The sequence below is a fragment of the Rhea pennata genome, chromosome 3, assembly GCF_028389875.1.
Source record: "Rhea pennata isolate bPtePen1 chromosome 3, bPtePen1.pri, whole genome shotgun sequence".
NCBI lineage: Eukaryota > Metazoa > Chordata > Aves > Rheiformes > Rheidae > Rhea > Rhea pennata.
The window spans coordinates 11,642,496-11,660,574 of NC_084665.1; positions in this window are offsets into that span (position 1 = coordinate 11,642,496).

Genomic DNA, 18,079 nt, shown 5'->3' on the forward strand with positions numbered 1-18,079 from the left:
CCTTGACCAACCTAGTGACTTCAGTAACGTGTCTCCTGTTAGATTTCTCCATTAAACATTAAAACCCACTAACATTAAAAGCCACTCAAGCTCCAGGTAACCCCAAAAGCACCTGATCCCCTCTGCAGCAGGGCAGGTCTAGCTTTCAGTTAATTCTTTGCTGGTAAAGACTCAGCCAAGAAGCTTTCCAAAATGGAAAATTAATGTGAACATTTATTCCCTGTTCTGTGGCCGAACTGAGAGGTTTGCTGGCTCCTTATGAAGGAGGCTCTTATCAGTGCTTAGCATGGGTTGTTAAAGCTCAGCCGCAAGATGTAGCACTGCAGCAGGACGGAGGATGCACCTCCACGACCAAGAGATGTTTAAGAAACTAATGCTAAGTGAGTTAACCATTCCCTCTCCACGTTGTGAGTCATTATTTGTATAATTAATACATAGAAAGTGCCTCAGGGTATGTTGGTGATGTAAAAAATTTTGCAGTCTACTTTTGAGTTACGGCAAATATGTATGGTGTTAGAGCTGGGGCTGCTTTCTACTAGGTTTTTTTTTTCCTTTTGCCTACTGATTTATCTCTAAAATGAACAACCAGTGTTGAAATTAAAGCACATTAATATAACTGATTTGTAAATAAAAGGGAAAGTTAGCCAGACAGAGTAGAAACATAAATAGAGACCAAATGTTATAATATAATGAGAGAGGCTGTTCCTCTTTGGAAAAAGACTATCGCCCCTCTGTACTTTTTAAATAACATAGCTATATAGCCTTTTGGGTTTTTTTAATTGTGCTGCAAATCTCCTATCAAGCCATTGGATGGACAGAAGAGGGCCAAAATTTACATCTTCTCCCTTGAAAAATGTCTGAGCTTGCAGAGGTGATTGGAGGTTATTTCCCCTGAGTTCCGCATGCTGCTCGAAAAGAGCTGCTATATCAAGATTATAGGGGTCCACAAAAAGCAAATCCCCCATTTACCTTAATCGATTCTTAATAACCAAATACAGAAACAGAGAGGATATGGTCACAGTCACATAATTTAGGGGATGTGGCTGAGAACTGCTGTTTTCCTATAATGAGAGCTTTGGAATAGATATTAAGATATAGATTATTCAGTACAATGTTTGAGTCATACAGAAAAATGAAGGAAGAATTAATTACCTAGATGTATTGGGGATAGGGATGGTGACAACATATGACAAATGAAGCACGCAGCAGTGAGAACAGATGTGTGCTGAAGGACAACATGATAAATGTGCAACCTGATACTTAAAATGCCTGAGAAACTGTTCCCTATCTGATACAGGTTCAGTAACCACAGTGATGTTCAAGTAAGATGGTGACTTGATTGATTTAATTAGCTCTCATCAATGGCATCGAAGGTAGTTCAACAACAAGCAAAGGAAAGTCTTGCAAAATTGTTGTGTGTTAATTGCTGGATGATTTGTGTTATAGGATGGCTCTTATTCATAAGTACAAATTAGATGGAGAATTGTTCGGAAATATGGATGTCTGCCCTTGCTGGGAGCATGGCTCCCAGAGCCTGATGTACGGTCTCCCTGCATCTTCCCCTCCCCAAAACCAGCTCTCTGTGAGCCCTGTAAAGGCTCAGACCCTCCAATAGTGCTCTGGCTGCCAGACGCACAGCCTCTTCTCCCTTCTCTGCCCTCCCCATGTACACACACATGAAAGGGGCCCTTGCAAATCAGTATCCTTATTAATGCTTAAGCTGCAAAATTATGCTGCATTGACAAGGAGCAGTGAGCGAGCTTGCACAGGTAAAATTAGCATTGTCCCTCTTGTTAAATCTACCCAAATACCTCTTTTGTATCTTCTCACAACAGCTTCTTAAAATTCAATTTGATGCTTTCAAACCAATAGCAGAACAACAACCTGTAGTCAAACAAGCGAGCTTACTCCTCATGCTTTTTCTTCCATGTGGGAAGCATCCAAACTTGATATTGCCCAGCTTACATGGAATTTATTTGCCTTTTCCTCTGATTTCACTGCTGTTTATGACTTTGTGCATTTGCCCTGGCATTTTCCACGCCAGGAATCTGCCTTGGGCTGGGCTGTTTGGAGAAGTCCTTGCTATGTCTAAGAATGAGGTAAGAGGAGGAGAGCATGTTTTTTCCATGCAGGAGACTGGTCACAAGAGGTCTTTATTTTTCCTTTGTCCAGGTTAGGAGGAGGAAGTAGGCTGAGGGTGAAAGGAGAAAGATGAAAACATGGGAGGGCCTGGAGGGACAGCATTGACAAAGCTGGGAAATGGGAAGCAGCAGGAGCCCTATGTCATTGCCTAACACTGCAGTGCTTTTGGGGAGGGTGTTGAGGAAAGATGCCAGGAAGAGAAGGACTGGCCCCAGGGCATGGCGCTGCCCGAATTCCCTACCTTGGGGAAGGTGTCTTGTGTATCTAGTCTTGTATCTAATGCTTGCGACCACTACCAATTGCAACAAAATTTCAAGGGCCCGAGGTCCGTGCTCAGGCTGAGCTCCCCGCCTGGAAACTCTGCATGTTCAGGAGAAGAGCTTCACTAGGAAATCATATTTATCCTTTAATTTGTTTTAAAAAATGGAGAAACTGAAATCAGGTATGCATACTTAATTTGCATAATCTTTTTGTAGTGGTATAGTTTTTCCTCTGAGGACTCTTAAACTTGGTGTATTGATAGCTACTCAGCATTTTGCTTTTTCCCTCTTTGCTCAGTGTGTCCTCTGACTGCCTTAATACACTGTCTTCCTGCTGTAAAGCCAGCACAAAAATCAGTATTTTCTCTAGGGTGTTTCCATAGTGCTTTCTGTGTAAGAGCCAAGTGGGTGCAGGATCAAGCTTGCCATCAGTAACAGGCGGTGACTTGTCCCGTTGGGCTCCCAGTGGAGCTGAGTTTCAAAGCACTGAGCCAAGGCAGGTTTCTGTCTCTGGCCTTAGCAGAAGCAGAGGAGGCTGCAGGGAGAGTCCTCTTCCTCTCAATGCCACAGTAATCCCCTCCAGCAGAGGCTGGCAAGTCACAGATTCCCCTGGACAAATCTTGGTGCAAAAATGGCCTTGGTGCATCTTAAAGAAAAACCTCTTGGTCACTGAAAGCTGGCAGGAACATGTCCGGGTGCCAAAGCACAAACCTGGAGCCTCTCTCAGTCCCTGAAAATGCAGGGAAATGGCTCACAGGCTGAGAGGGGCCAGCACATCCCTGCTGCTTTTGCTGGATGCTGCCTCTCCTGCAAGGGGACCCTGGCAGCAGGACACGTTGGTGACCCCCCGAGCTTGACACCGCTGGCTGGCACAGAGTGTCTTTGCTCCTTTCCACATAAGGCAGTAGGCTGGAAAGAGCTCTGTAGTGGGGGCAGACCATGGTGTTCACTAATTTTGATATAGGTACTCATTTGTGTGAGACAAGTACCTACTGATGTCTTGATCTGATGGCTTTAAAGAACTGCCAAGGGATAGGCCTGATAGTCAGCTGGCATCTTTCTCTCAAGCAATGGGAGAAGCAGTCCTGGCCTGCTTTCCCCCACCTTTCCTCTTCTTTGAGGTTTGTCAGCTCGCCAGTTTGGCAGTGGGAACACTCTCAGCTATGCCTGGGCTGCACAGAGATGGTTGCAAAGGAGACTCTGGCTTCTTGCTGGTCAGCTGCCCACGGGCCACAGTCTTGGCAACGATCAGGTTTCAGAGAGTGACAACGCAGGGAAAGCTCTGAAGGAATCTGGGTTATGGTGCTGGTTCAGCTAGAATGAACTCCAATGGGGCAATGAGACTGTGGGAGAAACAGGCTTCAGCAAAGAGAGTGGGTGCCCCTGGTCCACCTGGCCTCTTAGGAGGAGCAAGGCTGCCTGCTCGTGACTTGACACAGGAGGCAAAGTCACAGTGCCTGGCACGGCGTTCTCCAGCATCCCCCGCACTGACATTGCCCTTCTGTATACTGAAAGCATACTCCTCTTGACTGCAGCTGTAAATATTCAGCCTCCTTGACAATCTGGCCCCCAGATGTTGTGGCTGAGGCATAAAGACTGAGAAAATTAATCATCGTGTGGGAAGAGGTAGGAAGGATTAAATGCTCTGTCCAGCCACATGCAGGAGTGGTGTAGCAGAGGGAATCATCGTTGTAAGGTGTAACTAAGTAAATTATCCTGGGCTGGACGGAGAAGTATCAAGCGATTACATAATTAAAAGCAGAATTGCAGCATTGCGTTACTTTTGAATATTTGACTATTGTAACCTCGGCACTGTTTAAAGGTAATTATTTCTGAATGTTGTTCATATGGTGCTAATAGAAGCCTTGGTCCTACAAAGAGAGCAACTATGCCGAGTGAGCCCTAGGAAAGGTGCGTGCTGTTAGACAGTGGGAGCAAGTGCTTGTGGAGAAGCTGTATTTATCCTTTAAAGAAAGCCTAAGGCTACGTTCTGGTCTTGAAGAGAATTTAAAAGAATAGGAATTAATCAATCTGCCCTATGTTTGCCATTTCTATGTGAAAAACAATACACCATGTCTGCACATGTAGAGGAGATATGTCACCACACCTCTGTCCCTTTTCAAGAGCTGTAACGTGTGTTTGACAGCACTGCAGGCTGATCTAATTTTACAAGTGAAAGGCTGCTTTTGCCCCCAGTTCTACCAGCTGTGCGTAGTGAGACCTCTGTTTAAGGGTCAGCCCCTCGAGCCGCATTGATGTAACCTGGAGGAGAACAGGAAGATGTGCCCATCGCTGCCAGCGCTCTCAGATTATAGAAAGCACTGAGACAGACATTTTTCAAATGCTAGAAAGGATCAAAAAGTGCCTTTCAGAGATAAGGATTCAATCCTGGCTCTAGGCACAGTGGCAGGGCAGAAATGCAGTAGCTGATTGTCCTCCTATTTCATGACTGGATGGCGCCCAAAGGTGCTTTATTTCTGTGCTGAGTGGGGGTTTTTCTTTTGAAAGCAGGCTACTATATCATCCTCTGCAACAGAGATTTCGAATGGTCCTGCCTCCCAGCCATGAGGAGCAGTTTGCTGGCTGGGCTGTGCACCACCCGCTTGCAGCTGATGTGCTGGGTGCTCTCCTCACCCACACCAGCCGGTGCCAGGTCCTGCCCTCCCCAGGCAAGTGAGAAATCTCACACATGTACTTGCCTCCAACTGCAAGTCAATGTTGTACATGTGTATGTTGGAATGATTCATGTGAAAAATTAGCAGTACAGCTGTCCTGACTGACAGGGGGTGCTTTTATCTAATGAAAAGAAGTGTTTAAGAGCTGGCTCAGCAGTCTCTTGGCAAAGCAGCTCCCTGTGATCAGCTGGCAGCCCTGCACTGAGGTGCTGCTGCATGTGTGGGCCAGCAGGTATGCAGCAAAAGGGGAACAGTGTGCACTGCTGGAGGTCCCTAGGCAAAAAAAAAAAAAAAAAAAAAAAAAAAAAAAAAAAAAAAAAAAAAAGGTTATGTTTCCCAAAATAACCGCTTGTGACTTTTTCTTTTTCCATAAATGCCAAATCAAAGATCTGATTTCCCCCTAGCCGCTCACGAGGTTCCTGCCTCCCACAGTACATACTGATGTGTGCTCAGAGACAGGGTGAGAAGTAGGGCATATGTACTGGTACGCTGCCTGAACCCCTAGCAAACCACAGCTTTCTGGGCTTGAGTTTGTGTTGTGTTTAAGTCTAACCCTTTTCATGCATTTGATCCTACAACTTTCTACACCTTCTTTCTACAACCTCTGCCTTATTTTGTGTGAAATATTTTCTCTTGATCGATAAAGCATAGCACCCGACAGTTTTATTGGCTGCACCCCAGTTTTTGCATGGTGAGAAAGTGACTTGTTGTGCAGCTATGTTTTCCAAGTTCAGCCTAGAAGGACGTTGTCTTCATGTTCAGTGTAGGGCTGAAGAGGCAGATGAAGTCAAACATTTAGCTACGTGTGTGCAGACAGACAAGCTTTGGAAATGATCGAGGAGTCTCTCATGCTTTTCTAATTGACAAATATAGCTGAGTTGTCCTGTTGTGCTGGCTCTTGGACCCATGTGGCTCCGCCGGGGCACTTACACTGGCATAGTCCATGGCATTGGGTAAGAGACTTGTCCAGCTTTATTGTTTTTGCTGGGTGGTGGATGAGGGTGCAGCCAGCGCAGAGTTTCCAGCCCTTAGACTGCAGTGGGAAGCCGAGAGGTCTGTTAGGCAGATGAGCAGTAGCAGGGAATGTTTCCCTCAGAAATCCCCAGATGGGTCCCAGCATGAGGGCTAGAATTTACCATGTCCCAGCAGAGATGCCTGATGGGAGGTGCCCTAGGCAAAGCTGGGAAACTCAAAATGGCACTTGTCTTCACAGCAGAGAGAAATGAAGTTCTTCATTTATGGATGCAGTGTGGAGTAGACACGTTCTCTGCGAGTTATGTCTTTTGATCACATGGGTTGCTGAACTTCATTTAACCTGGAGCTTTGGGAATGTGTTGGCATTAAAGCAGGCTGAGAAAAGAGTTTCCTTTGAGAAATTCTAAGATGTTGACTTTCTGTTTTACCCTTGAATTGAATCAAAAAAGATGAAAACTCTGAATTTTCACAAAAGAAAATATTTTCTCTTCTCTTTACTGTACCATTTTTATTCAGTCAGGTTGTTTTAATAGTAAAATTGAAGTGATGTGTCTACGAAATAATTGTTAACATTATTTTTAGAGATGACTTCTGGGAAATATTCTTGTAAATCATTTTGATTTCTGTTGAGTGCACATTTTCAGGGGAGAAACTCATTTTATCTTGAAATTTTCCACTGGATCTAGAGACAATCAGGTTACCTGTATTGGAAAGAACAATAAGGCCCCAGTGCTGTCTCATGGTGCATTGACACCCGCACCTGTCCTTTATAGCATTGCTTTGCAGCGTTCCTATGTACCCACGAGTTCAACTGAGGCTTGCAAGAGAAAAAAGTGATGAGAATACAAGTGATGCAGGCAGACTCTATATCTGTTGGTCCATGAGGACCTAAGGGTTGTTTATGCTGGTAGTTGTTCTCCAGAATAAGCTGTACCAGTTCTGTGCAAGCCCTAAAGTGGCCACTCTGCATGCAAAGGTGCTAGACCTTAAGTTCAAAGGCTATAGTACCAAATGGCTAGACTTCAAAATCCCCTTGACCTTCCATAGGCCTTTTCCGTTTTACAGGTCAAGGTGTTCCTGGAGAGTTGGGGATTTCCCTCACTTTGCATCTTCTCCAGAGCAGTCTCCAGAGCAAGAGCCCTTGTACTGCTTTGTCAGAACTGCTGACTAAAAAGGCACTAGGAATCTCTCTCCTTTGCCATTTGGAAGACTAAATTAAGGATTTTTGTGCATTTTCACTTGTTCCAAAGAATTCTGAGTTACAGAAATATATTTGCACTTGGGTTTTGTTTGGGCATTTTTATGTATTTTAAGTGTGTCCCTTTTTGTGCATAGCAATGTGATTTTTACACTCTGATTATGGGTAACATTGAGTTTCCTGAGATGCAACCCTTTCTCAAACAATTAGTTTCTAAAATACAGTCTCTCAGTTTATAGATTTGATAAGGAGATAAAAACATACTGCAGATGGTTTCTTTATACTCTGTGCCTTTTCAACAGACAGCATGAATACTGTGCTTTTCCTGAAATTGTCTTCTGTCCTGTTTAAATTCTATGAGTTTGTTTTAATAATAACTGTTCTAAAGAAGCTAATTTCATTACCTAAGAACAAAAAGGATGTTGTTTCTTTTTTAATGTATACAGCCTGCCCACATGATATGCAGATACCATTTTCAAGCAGGAAGGGTATAAATCCTGTTGCTCCTTTCTTAGAGAAGACATGTGAGAAAGACCTTGGCCTTTAACACCATTCAAATATTGTCATTAAAAGCCATGATTTGATGTTCCTAGGTTGCCAAAATTCTTTGTTACTGATGGTCAGGGGTGGAACGTTACTCACCATTTTCTGTCAGTTGTATTTGGGAATTGTTAGCAGTCTTGATAACAAAACCAGAATTTAGGATAAGCAAGTTGTAGTGGGCCAAGCATAAATATCACAGAGGTTGTATGAGAGCTGTGAATATCATATTTCTGGATGGATAGCTGCAATAACTTCACTTCTGAAAGGAATGTGTTGTAGTTTGATAAAATCTTAATGCACAAACTAGCATGGACAAATAGAGCTTTTTGTCAAAGCTTTTTGACTGAACTGGTAGTCCTTCATCTATTTACAGGTGAAACCTATAATAGAAATCCTGTCTCAGTAAGAACCTTTAATTTCCATTGGTGTGCAGAAAAAAACAGGGAACTGAACGCATGTATCTACCATTGCCTACTCTCTATTGTAAATATGAAGGCTGTATCTGCAGCCTGCTATGTCCTTCAAAAGATGTCAAGACCTTCCTTCCTATTAAATCTAAAAGATGATTAGCCTTTGTGGTGTGAATCCTGCTTCTGAACCAGCACAGTGATGCTTTGGCTTTACAAATGAGAAGTAACTTCCTCTAGATATTTACTTAAATGGTGCTGAAGCTTCTTGGTTGTCTTTTTTTTTTTTTTTTTTTTTTTTTTGTTTGTTTGTTTTGTTTTGCTTTCCTGTGAAAGTCAATAGTTGCATGAGAGATGGGATAATGAAAACACAAAATCTAAACTTTTCAGTTAACTGACTCTTAGTTTAATACATGTGAATCTAGCTACATGACAGTGAGGATTTTTTCAATCTGTTTATCTGGATTTTTTTTTCAAACAAAGAATCTTATTTTTTCTTTTCCTTCTTTTCCCTCCTGTTTCTAAATGTAAGTGAGGATGATATTGTGCTTTCACCTTTATATTCCATTTCCCCCATGAATGTGTTCCTAACCAGTTTGCAGAATTAATAATAGCCAAGCATGCAAGTATACACTCAGAGCAGAGAGACCAGACCAATTGAAGGCAGAAGAAACGATAAGAGCTGCAGTTCTGCAGAATACATTCTCTCACTACATTGGGCCCAGTTTTCTTTGGGCACAGCTTTTCCCTTGCTATATTCATGAATCTCAGTTAATTCTTCCTGTTGCACTACTAATTTTGCTGCTACTGTAGTACTGATGGAATTGCTCAGCAGCAGGGCTCTTGGCTTCCCACAACCCTCTCTGCCCCAGCTGTCAAACACAACTTCTCCCTCCTCCAATTGAGCCTCAAGCTGCTTTGCACAGACCCAAAGGAAATTCAAATGGAGCTGAGCTTTAATAGCACCAAGGCTGCTGTGCCGCATAGTCGTCTTCTGCTGTAACAGAGAGCTCTTTGCAACTGTGAAGGAAAGGTAACAAATTTTTGTCTCACTCCCATTCCTAGTTTTAGCATCTGATTCATAATTTATAAGCAGAAGTATTCAGGGCACCCAATAATCTGGCAAGGGCTCTCACAGCTGTCTAGCAAGCTCCTCCGTGGAGTAAAGGCCACTTAGCAGAAGTCAGTGTGTCTGTGACAGCAGGTTGGGCCAGCTGCTCTGAGGGTTTGAACTGGCTTAGCTCCCCTGATGCATAATGAGCAATAACTCATAGTCCCACAGGGAACTACCGTATCTTTTCAGCTTTGATTGAGTCAGTCTCTACTGGCCCTGACAAGCCCTGACTTTTCACGCCAACCCCCACAGGGCTGAATTGAATTCAGACATTGATAGGATTTTCACTGCTTTATCCTGTCTGTATAATACACCAGAAAACCTGCACCCTAATTCAGAACATCTCAGAGTTTTAGGAATAGCCACAGTTGGATCAAAGCTTCTCAGCAGGAGGCTGCAGTCTGTAGGCTGTTGTACAAAGTCAAGTCCTTGCATCAGCACAGCTCCAAGTGACGGAGCTTGCATGCTCTGCAGTCTTGCTTCAGAGATCTCCTCGGCTTTAACTATGGCCCTGAGTAGGCTTGGAGGATAAAGTATCGTACCAAATTTATGCCACTGCTCGCAAGAAACTCTTAAGAGAGTTTTCAGTCCATTCTACAAAGTCTTATTCCAGTATCCCCTGTACATAGATCAGAGCTGCTTGGCCCCTAGTTATTTCCTCCTGAGCTCTAGACAGGTAAGCACATGTTCAATGAGAAAAGTGGTTGATGTCATGAATACTGACAGGTAGAGGCATCACGCTGTCATACAATTTTTGACTAAGGAAAGATCCTTTCTTGGGGAGCTCAGTGAGAGTACTTACATAGTCATAGCCCAGTGTAAGAAGCTGGCTTCCAAATTAAAGAGGTGACAAAAAGCTAGTTGAAAATCACTGCAGGGCCAGCTTGCAGTGGGGAACTTTGATGTCTTCCGTTCTGTGCAGCAAAGCTGTGCGTTCAGTGAGTGACAAAAAAGACATTTGCTCTTGCCTTCACATTGTGCTCTTTCCTGGTTTTGTGCTCTGAGTGTGTCAGAGCTCATGGTCTTTTGTCACAGTTAATGTATCGTTAGCCTGTTGTTACTCAGGTTCTGGTCGTCTCTACTGTCTCACTGATCCTACCCTCTCTGGCTGATAGAGCAAAGTATCAATCTACTGTTATTCAAGGCTTGCCTTATGCAGTACCTTTGTAAGCACAGGAGCCGTGTACAGTCATTTGCTTCCAGTCCCGCTGCCCTTGAAAGCAGCAAGGTTTGGGAATCCAACTAGGGTAAATGCACAGAGGCTGTTGAAGGATGTACTCATGCTGGGAGGTTATTGAACCAGTGCAGATATCTTGAAGGATACCTGCAAGAAATTAGAAACCAAAAATTTCAAATCACATGTGAGTTTTGTCTCTTGTATTTTTAGCATTCGAAACTTAGAGAGGTATGATTTTGTGTTTCCTCTCCTTCCTCTTCTCTGAAGTGCCCACCATCTGCTATCCAGACCACTCCATGCTTTCTTAGCATAAGCACTTGCAAATTGAGCTGGCCAAAAATGCTCTTTATTTTAAGAAGCTGTATCTCAAAATGCAGCAATGGAAAAGTTCCAAACTGACAACATTGTAGAATTTTGCATTATGCAGAGTCATTCTTGGGTTTAGTCCACCACCCTTGTGTTTTGGCTATGTTACCTGTCTGAAAAGAACAAACATTACGGCTTTCACAGAGATTTGATGCTGCACCGGTTTATGCGCTGACCTCTAATATTAAGCTGTTTCAGTGGAGTCTCAAAGTGTTTTGCAAAGAAGGAAGAAGGATCACAATTGTAAGGATGGGGAAGACAAAGTTGTAGCAGGCCAGGTGCCAGAGCAGAAATAAAACCTAAATCTACAGCTCTACTCTCAGCCATGGACAACTTTTTGTTTATTTTTCTTGTTTTTTTTTTTTTGGGGGGGGGGGGGTTATTGATGAATGTACACCATTTCTGCACCATTCATACGCATAGAGCTTTACCTCATAAAAGAAAACAGTTGCCAGCCCTAAAAAGTTCTGTAACCCAGCCACCACGCTGTCACCCAAATTTGAGTAGTGTGCTATGTCTGCAGTGGTAACATCTGACGCTGCTGGCAGGGTGGGTGCCACTGCTTCTGGTGAGTAACAGGGCAGCAAGAGAAAGAAAACATAATGTTACCACCTTCATCTCTCTCCTTGTTTTCTCTTTCCTTCATAAAATGTATTTGTCTCAACTGATGAATTAAGATTTGGGGATTTAAGAAAAAACAAAACAGATGATAGAAAATAACAGCAAGTTTGTGGGCTTTTTCATTCAGAGAAGCCTGGAGAACATGAAAATGAGGCAGTAAAAACGAATTACAGAAAAATATCAAGGCCCTTGTGTTATTTGAGGTGTGCATAGAGATGGAGCGTTGTTTTCTCTTCCTGGGGAAATACATGCTCAGATTTGCTTAAAATAGGCAAATATTTTAATAGGAAATAGGAAGGTTTTAAAAGTTGATCATTACCCTGAGAAATTTCTGGCCTCGTTAAATGTAACGTGGCTTTGTAAGCCAGATGGCTGTTTGCAGGTCACATGGTGAGATGTGTAGGCAGAGGGAACAGAGAGGACTCGGTCTGATCTGGCACAGAAAGCAAATTCAAAGTAACTCAACGCCAGGGCATGCAGCAGGGAGCCCGAGCATTTTGCAAGGGTCTTCAAAAGCTCGTCTGTTGAGATCAGCTCTGTTTGTTTATGAAGACAGTGGCAGAAGCATGTGAATTCTGCATGCGCCGGTGGCCAGCATAATTGAAATCTATGATAAAATACAAATTAACAAAGGGAAAGGGGTCCTTCCTGTGCCAGCTAAGGTGTTTGCTTAAGCTTTATTATCCAAGATGTTTGTGGGCAGCAGTCATGCCACTTGAACATCCCTCTCATACACTAAGCAAGGGATGAGATCACAGTATCCCTCACACAAATAAATAGGAACTAACTTTTGATGCCTTGAAGTCATAAGAATGTTTCTTAAAATGGGGAACAATTTTAGTAATTAATACACGCGTGTGTGCATATATGTATACATTCTTTTTAAAGAAAGTGCTGGTAATTTTTTTTCATAGAACATCCAAAAATGCTCCAACAAATGGTGTACAGTATCTACCTAGACTGGCTTATAATTAAGGCGTCCAGTGCTCATAATTGGACATACAACTGTGAGGCCCTGACGCAATAGCACACTTGTGAATTCCAGTGTGTGAAAAGTTCCCCTGATGCCAAAATGAGGATGTTCCCCTGACTACAGGGGGATACACTTAAGTGCTTTTCTGGATAGAGGCCATCACATGCTGAATGTAAGGACTCATAGAAGCAGAGCTATTAGAGCAGTAAAGCTGCTTAGCTAATGGTCTTACAGAATGGGATCTTAATTTCATGAATAAAAATAAGAATGGGAAGCAGAATTCTTGTGGTCTAAGGAATACGACTGTGCATTTTCCCAGCTGAGATATAGGCCCAGTGTGGCGGCACGGTTATTTAATTAAATTTTTTAGCTTGCTACACATCTTTATCCTGTGGGATAAAACACCTTGCTCAGCTTACTGCTAGTGAGTTCTGCAGTAGAAGTGAGAATTATGTTGTCCCACATTATTTATTGGAGCATCAGAAATTTGTATTCTATTATTTTATCTTCCTGTTATGACTCTAAGAGAGGCTGTAAGCCACATTCCAAAAACAGGCTCTAAAAAGGGCTGTATAATTTTATTGTTCCCATTTGAAAAATTACATTTCCCCCTCTACTCCAAAAAAAAAGCTGTGATTTCTTCCCGCTCATCACTTGCAATATGGCCAGCATTGTACAGCATATAATTACAATACCTGAGCAATAATAATTCATTTGGACTTGCAATGGGCCTTCAGTTCCCCAGAAAAGCAAGAGAACTGTAGTAAGAGCTTTTCATCTTCAGCAACATGCAAAGATACTGCTGTGGGGTTGGGGGATTTCAGCCCATCTGCTGAAGTAGGGCTTTTTTTTTTTTTTTTTTTTTTTTTTTTTTTTTTTTTTTTTTTTTTTTTTTACCCTGTAGGCTGGAAGAAAGGCAATCACAACTAGTTATCCCTAGGGGACTGGGGAGAGAGAAAGCTGGAGAATGGAGACAGGCATATGTGTCACTGAATTAATGTACCTGCTCCACTGTGGGACAGTCACATCAGTGTCACTGCTGTCATCCGGCACCACTGCGAACACTAAGTGAGAACAAGTTTGTCATGCTTCATTTATCAGCCTTTGATGATGGATTTGGTGAAATCTTTGCCTAGGATGATGGACTGCTCTTCTCCATAAATGATATGGGAGCAAGTGATGCATCCTGGCAGGCACTTGGGGTCAGTGTGGAGGTACAGAGGTGGCAGGTTTAACCCCTCCATGAAGCACTAGGGGAAAAGCAGAGCTCAGCAATGCATGGTTATTCCCCTGGGGGCACAAGCTCCTGTCACCAAAAGTCTGTTTCAGGTAAGTTCAGAACAGAATGAGACTCCAATGAGCAGGTCTTACAGGTTTTGTGTTAACTTTGTAGCTCATGGATGAACTTCACTGCTTCCAGGGAGGAAGCAGGCTTTAAATCTGGGTATACCAAATAGCCACAGAAGGTATAAATAATACATACTGTTGGTATACAAGAGAGAACCTCACAGATAGGCTCTGATCCTGCAAAACTGCCAAGTGTGTAAAGAGGGATGGTGAAACAGGGCCAGGGCAAAACTTCTATTCCTTTGGCAGGGTCTTCCTATGTACAGGGTGATATGAGGTGTCCTGGGCTGACCATAATTACAGTGCTTGTTGGTCTGTGAAATTCAGCTGTCCTGCAGCCTTTGGAAACTTAGTGAGTTATTCAGTTGGCTTTGGCTAAACAACAGGATTTCCATGCATTTGGATCCACGGCATCCCTGGAAATTGTTATCAAATATACCCTTAGGCATCTGAAATACTTTTAAAACTTGGCCTTAAATGTATTTATCTTGCAGAAAACGTCTGAGTAACAATCAAAATGTGAAATTATGACAAAGTCTGTCCTTTGACAAACCGTTAACACTACGCACCCTGAAATTAATAGCAAGTACAACACTGGTTATACTGCAAATAGAACTGGATAAAAAACATGTTCAGAGTTGGAGGGGGGGGGTCTGAATAAAATAGATAAATATACAGATCTCCATAGAAAGTGTTCCTGGACTGTGCTGATGGTAGAATTATATGAGCTTGGAAAATCAGTAATCTTGATCTATTTTGGGGAGCAGCATTGGTTAGTATATGTGCTTGGTGGGACATTATGCATCCGTTGTGCTGATATTTCCTGATTTCTGACTGTTTATTTGTAACCCGCAGTACCACGAGTATTGTCTGAGATTGGGCACAACCTATGCTTCCCATCCCACAGTGAGACTGGCAGAGGAGGGCTGGCTTCCTGATGCCCTGGGTGTTGTTTTGCAAAACCTTCTGGTGGCAGCTGGCTCCTCTGTTTGGGGTGCCCCATTGCACCCTTATCGCAGCACAACCAGGGCAGTGTTGCCTCCTGGAGCAGCTCCCTATGAGAGCTGCTCACATCTCCAGCCTGCCTCGGCAAAACAGTGGCACTCACCTCTGCACTTCATTTCTAGTGTAATGCCAGCAAAAACAACACTATTAAAACTAATTAGATAAATATATATGGATTTCATAATCAGTGAGATAATTATGGGTTAGAAAGCAGATGGCAGTCCCTGGCATTTACTTCATCTGTTCATAGCTATTTTAATGTGAAGTACATACATTGCAGCTAATTATGGCTTAATGTAAAACATGTAGGTAACTGTGAACTTACCTCTTGTGTCATCATATGCATGTCTAAAGAATGTAAGTTCTTTGGAAAATCTATCTGCAGAGTCTCTATGATGACTCTCTTCTATCCACCATTTGGATGACAATGCCTCTAGCTTGTCATTACGGTCCATTCACAGACAAACCAGGGGTATTGTTCACTCTTCTTTTTAAAAAGTTATAAAATGTTTAACTCAGTCTTCTTAAAATCTAGACAGGTGTAGTAGAAATAATAAGACCCCTACTGCTGCTGGAATAATATGGAAATATGAGCTCTTAAAAACAACTGCGAAGCATTTGCTTTCATTCAAATGTAATCTCTAAATTTATTTAATTAATAACACTGGAAATGTTATACCCTCTTTTCACCCCCCACCCTTTAAGCTGCGGTTTCTGTTGGGAGAAACACATTGCAAAATTTTCGATTAGGAAAAGCTTTAAAAACACTATTGAAAATGAACAGACTGAGTTTTGGTTTACAAAACCCGTTGCACCCTGCATGCACTTTGTTAGGATAATTTCCTCAGCAGAAGAGCCACCCCTTGCCTGAAGCATTTGTGATCTCTTTAATGTCAGACTAGGAGATTATCAGGTCTAATTTAAAATGAGAGTGTGAAGGATAGTTATTTCATGAAGGGAGAACAAGGGAGATACGAATGAAATGTCAGAGGGATACCAGCCTATATGCCTGATGAGCTGTGGGCTCTTTGGTTTTTGTTTGGTTAGGGTTTTTTTTTTTTTTTTTTTTTTCTTAGCAATTAACTTCTGATTAATTTCAAAGGCAATCAACTCCTGTTTGAATTATGTTTTCAGAACTGAAGAAGATCCAACTATTCATCCTGAGGAATATTAAAAATGGCTTCTTTGGTCACAGAGCTTGAAAACAGTAGGCATAGGTTTCTATCAAAATCCTTGCCACAACTTAAAGCTTGTTTTAAATAAACAAGAAGCTAAATTTGAAAAAATCTTTTCACTGCCATCTTCCCCCAAGCTGTGTGAACCTAGATACTTCATCTCAACAGTCTGCCCTTGCACTTCTCCCTAGTCCTGTAAACTCTCCACATCAGAACGCTGAAGGAACTCACGGATGAGGGAGCAGAAGGGAAAATGATTAAGGGCAAAACCTTGCCCTCCCTCATTGACCCTTCTTGTAAGAGAGTGAAGGGGAAGAGGGTCCTTCTAGCTCATGTCACAAAGAAGAGAAATGTCGTTGGCAGATGTGATAGACATTGAAAATATTTTTGAGCGTTTTGAACTAAGTTCAGGGCTGAGAGTGTGTTTATGAGTAAATTAAGCCATGCTGAAGGTGTATAAGCCTGAGATAACAAGCTTGATGGCTAAACTACATCCACATATTCATACATGTATACATGTGTGTGCATGTGACCTTTTTTCTCTTTTTTCCAGTCGCCTATCCCTGAAATTATATCAGTTCAGGAGCTGCTGCGTGACAGCCATAGAGCTAGTCACAATCCTTTTTTCCAAGTCCTTCAAGCTTGTTTTCAAGTTGAAAGTGTTTTCAGTTGCATGATTTCGTCAGTACCTTGAGGATGCACTCTGACACTTGCAGATGACAGGTGAACTGGGCAAATTTAAATCATTTCTGTTTAAACGCTCAGAAAACAACAACAACAACAAAAAAAAAAAAAAAAAAAAAACATGCTAGTAAAATCTTTGCCCCAGGCAGATTTGCACAAATCCACAAGAGTTTCTGTTAGTCTCCTTTCTCAGCTTCACAGTGGGAAACAGGGATGGGGCAGGATGCAAAGTTTGCAGATGAAAGCAAGATGAGAGAAGCCACAGCTGCGTGCTCCTGAGTGTGGGAGTGAGCAAAGAAGACTTGGGAGAGGATTTTCATGGTCCTGAAGTCCCGCAGGTCTCTCAGGGCGGTGGGCGCACAAGTCCTGCCTGTCCTATTCCCCCTGGCCCTTGCTGCAGTAAGAGAGGACAGACACTCCTCCAGAGAGCAGCTTAGAGCCCGGTTTCAGCTCCCTAAAGTCTGCTCCGGAGAAATCTGCCACACTCTTGCCCTCTGTCAGCTGCCTCTGCAGACTAGCTGGCTTATTCTGGTATCTAAACTGGCTGATAGGAGTGACCTCCAAAACTTCAAATGGAGGGATAATCTACCTATGTACACTATAGGTAAAATCCTTTAAGCCTTTTAGATCATTGAATGATCTAAAAAAGAATGATTGTAGAAACAGTTGATGATTTCTCACAATTCACACTTTTTTTGGTACTCTATACATGCCCAGGTTAGCAGTATTTCTGCTTTCCACTACTCATTACATTTGTCAAGTGCTTTATTTATCAAAAAGCTTTAGAAATTTTATGTGAGCATACGTAAAACTCTGAGAAAGAAAGGAAGTGATACTTTCTTTTCTGTTTTAATATTGTGACTGAATAAGCAAGATAGATAGGTATACATAACCCTATACACAGAGTGGATTAGGTCCATGTGGATATATATATATTCATTATCTGATAACAGGCTTTTTTTCTTACAAAATAATTAATATTTAGCTAAGAGATAGTACTTTGTCCTAGACACAGTAAAATGCTGAAGTTTCAAATAGTGAGACAAAACAATGTTCTACCTCCTTTATCAAAGTAATTCAGGACAGCAAGATGTTTTTCTTTCCAAAAAGCAGTAGTATTTAATTTAAAATGCTTCATTTCAAAGCATGGATTTGAAAATGGTATTTTTCATTTAGATTCACTGGATGGAGAAATGAAAATAATCAAAAGTAATGTTTTTCTAAAGCTTGAGATTTTCATGTGAATTCATTAGTTCTGATGATAACATTTTATTAAAGAAAGAAAACGTTCATTATTTCTAGTAAGGAAGGTAAAAACAAAAGGATCCTGGGTTCTTCATAATTTAGAAGTAACGAACAGAACATGACAGGAAGCAAATTCCTGAAGAAGTCGTATTTCATATGAAATGGAGGTAAT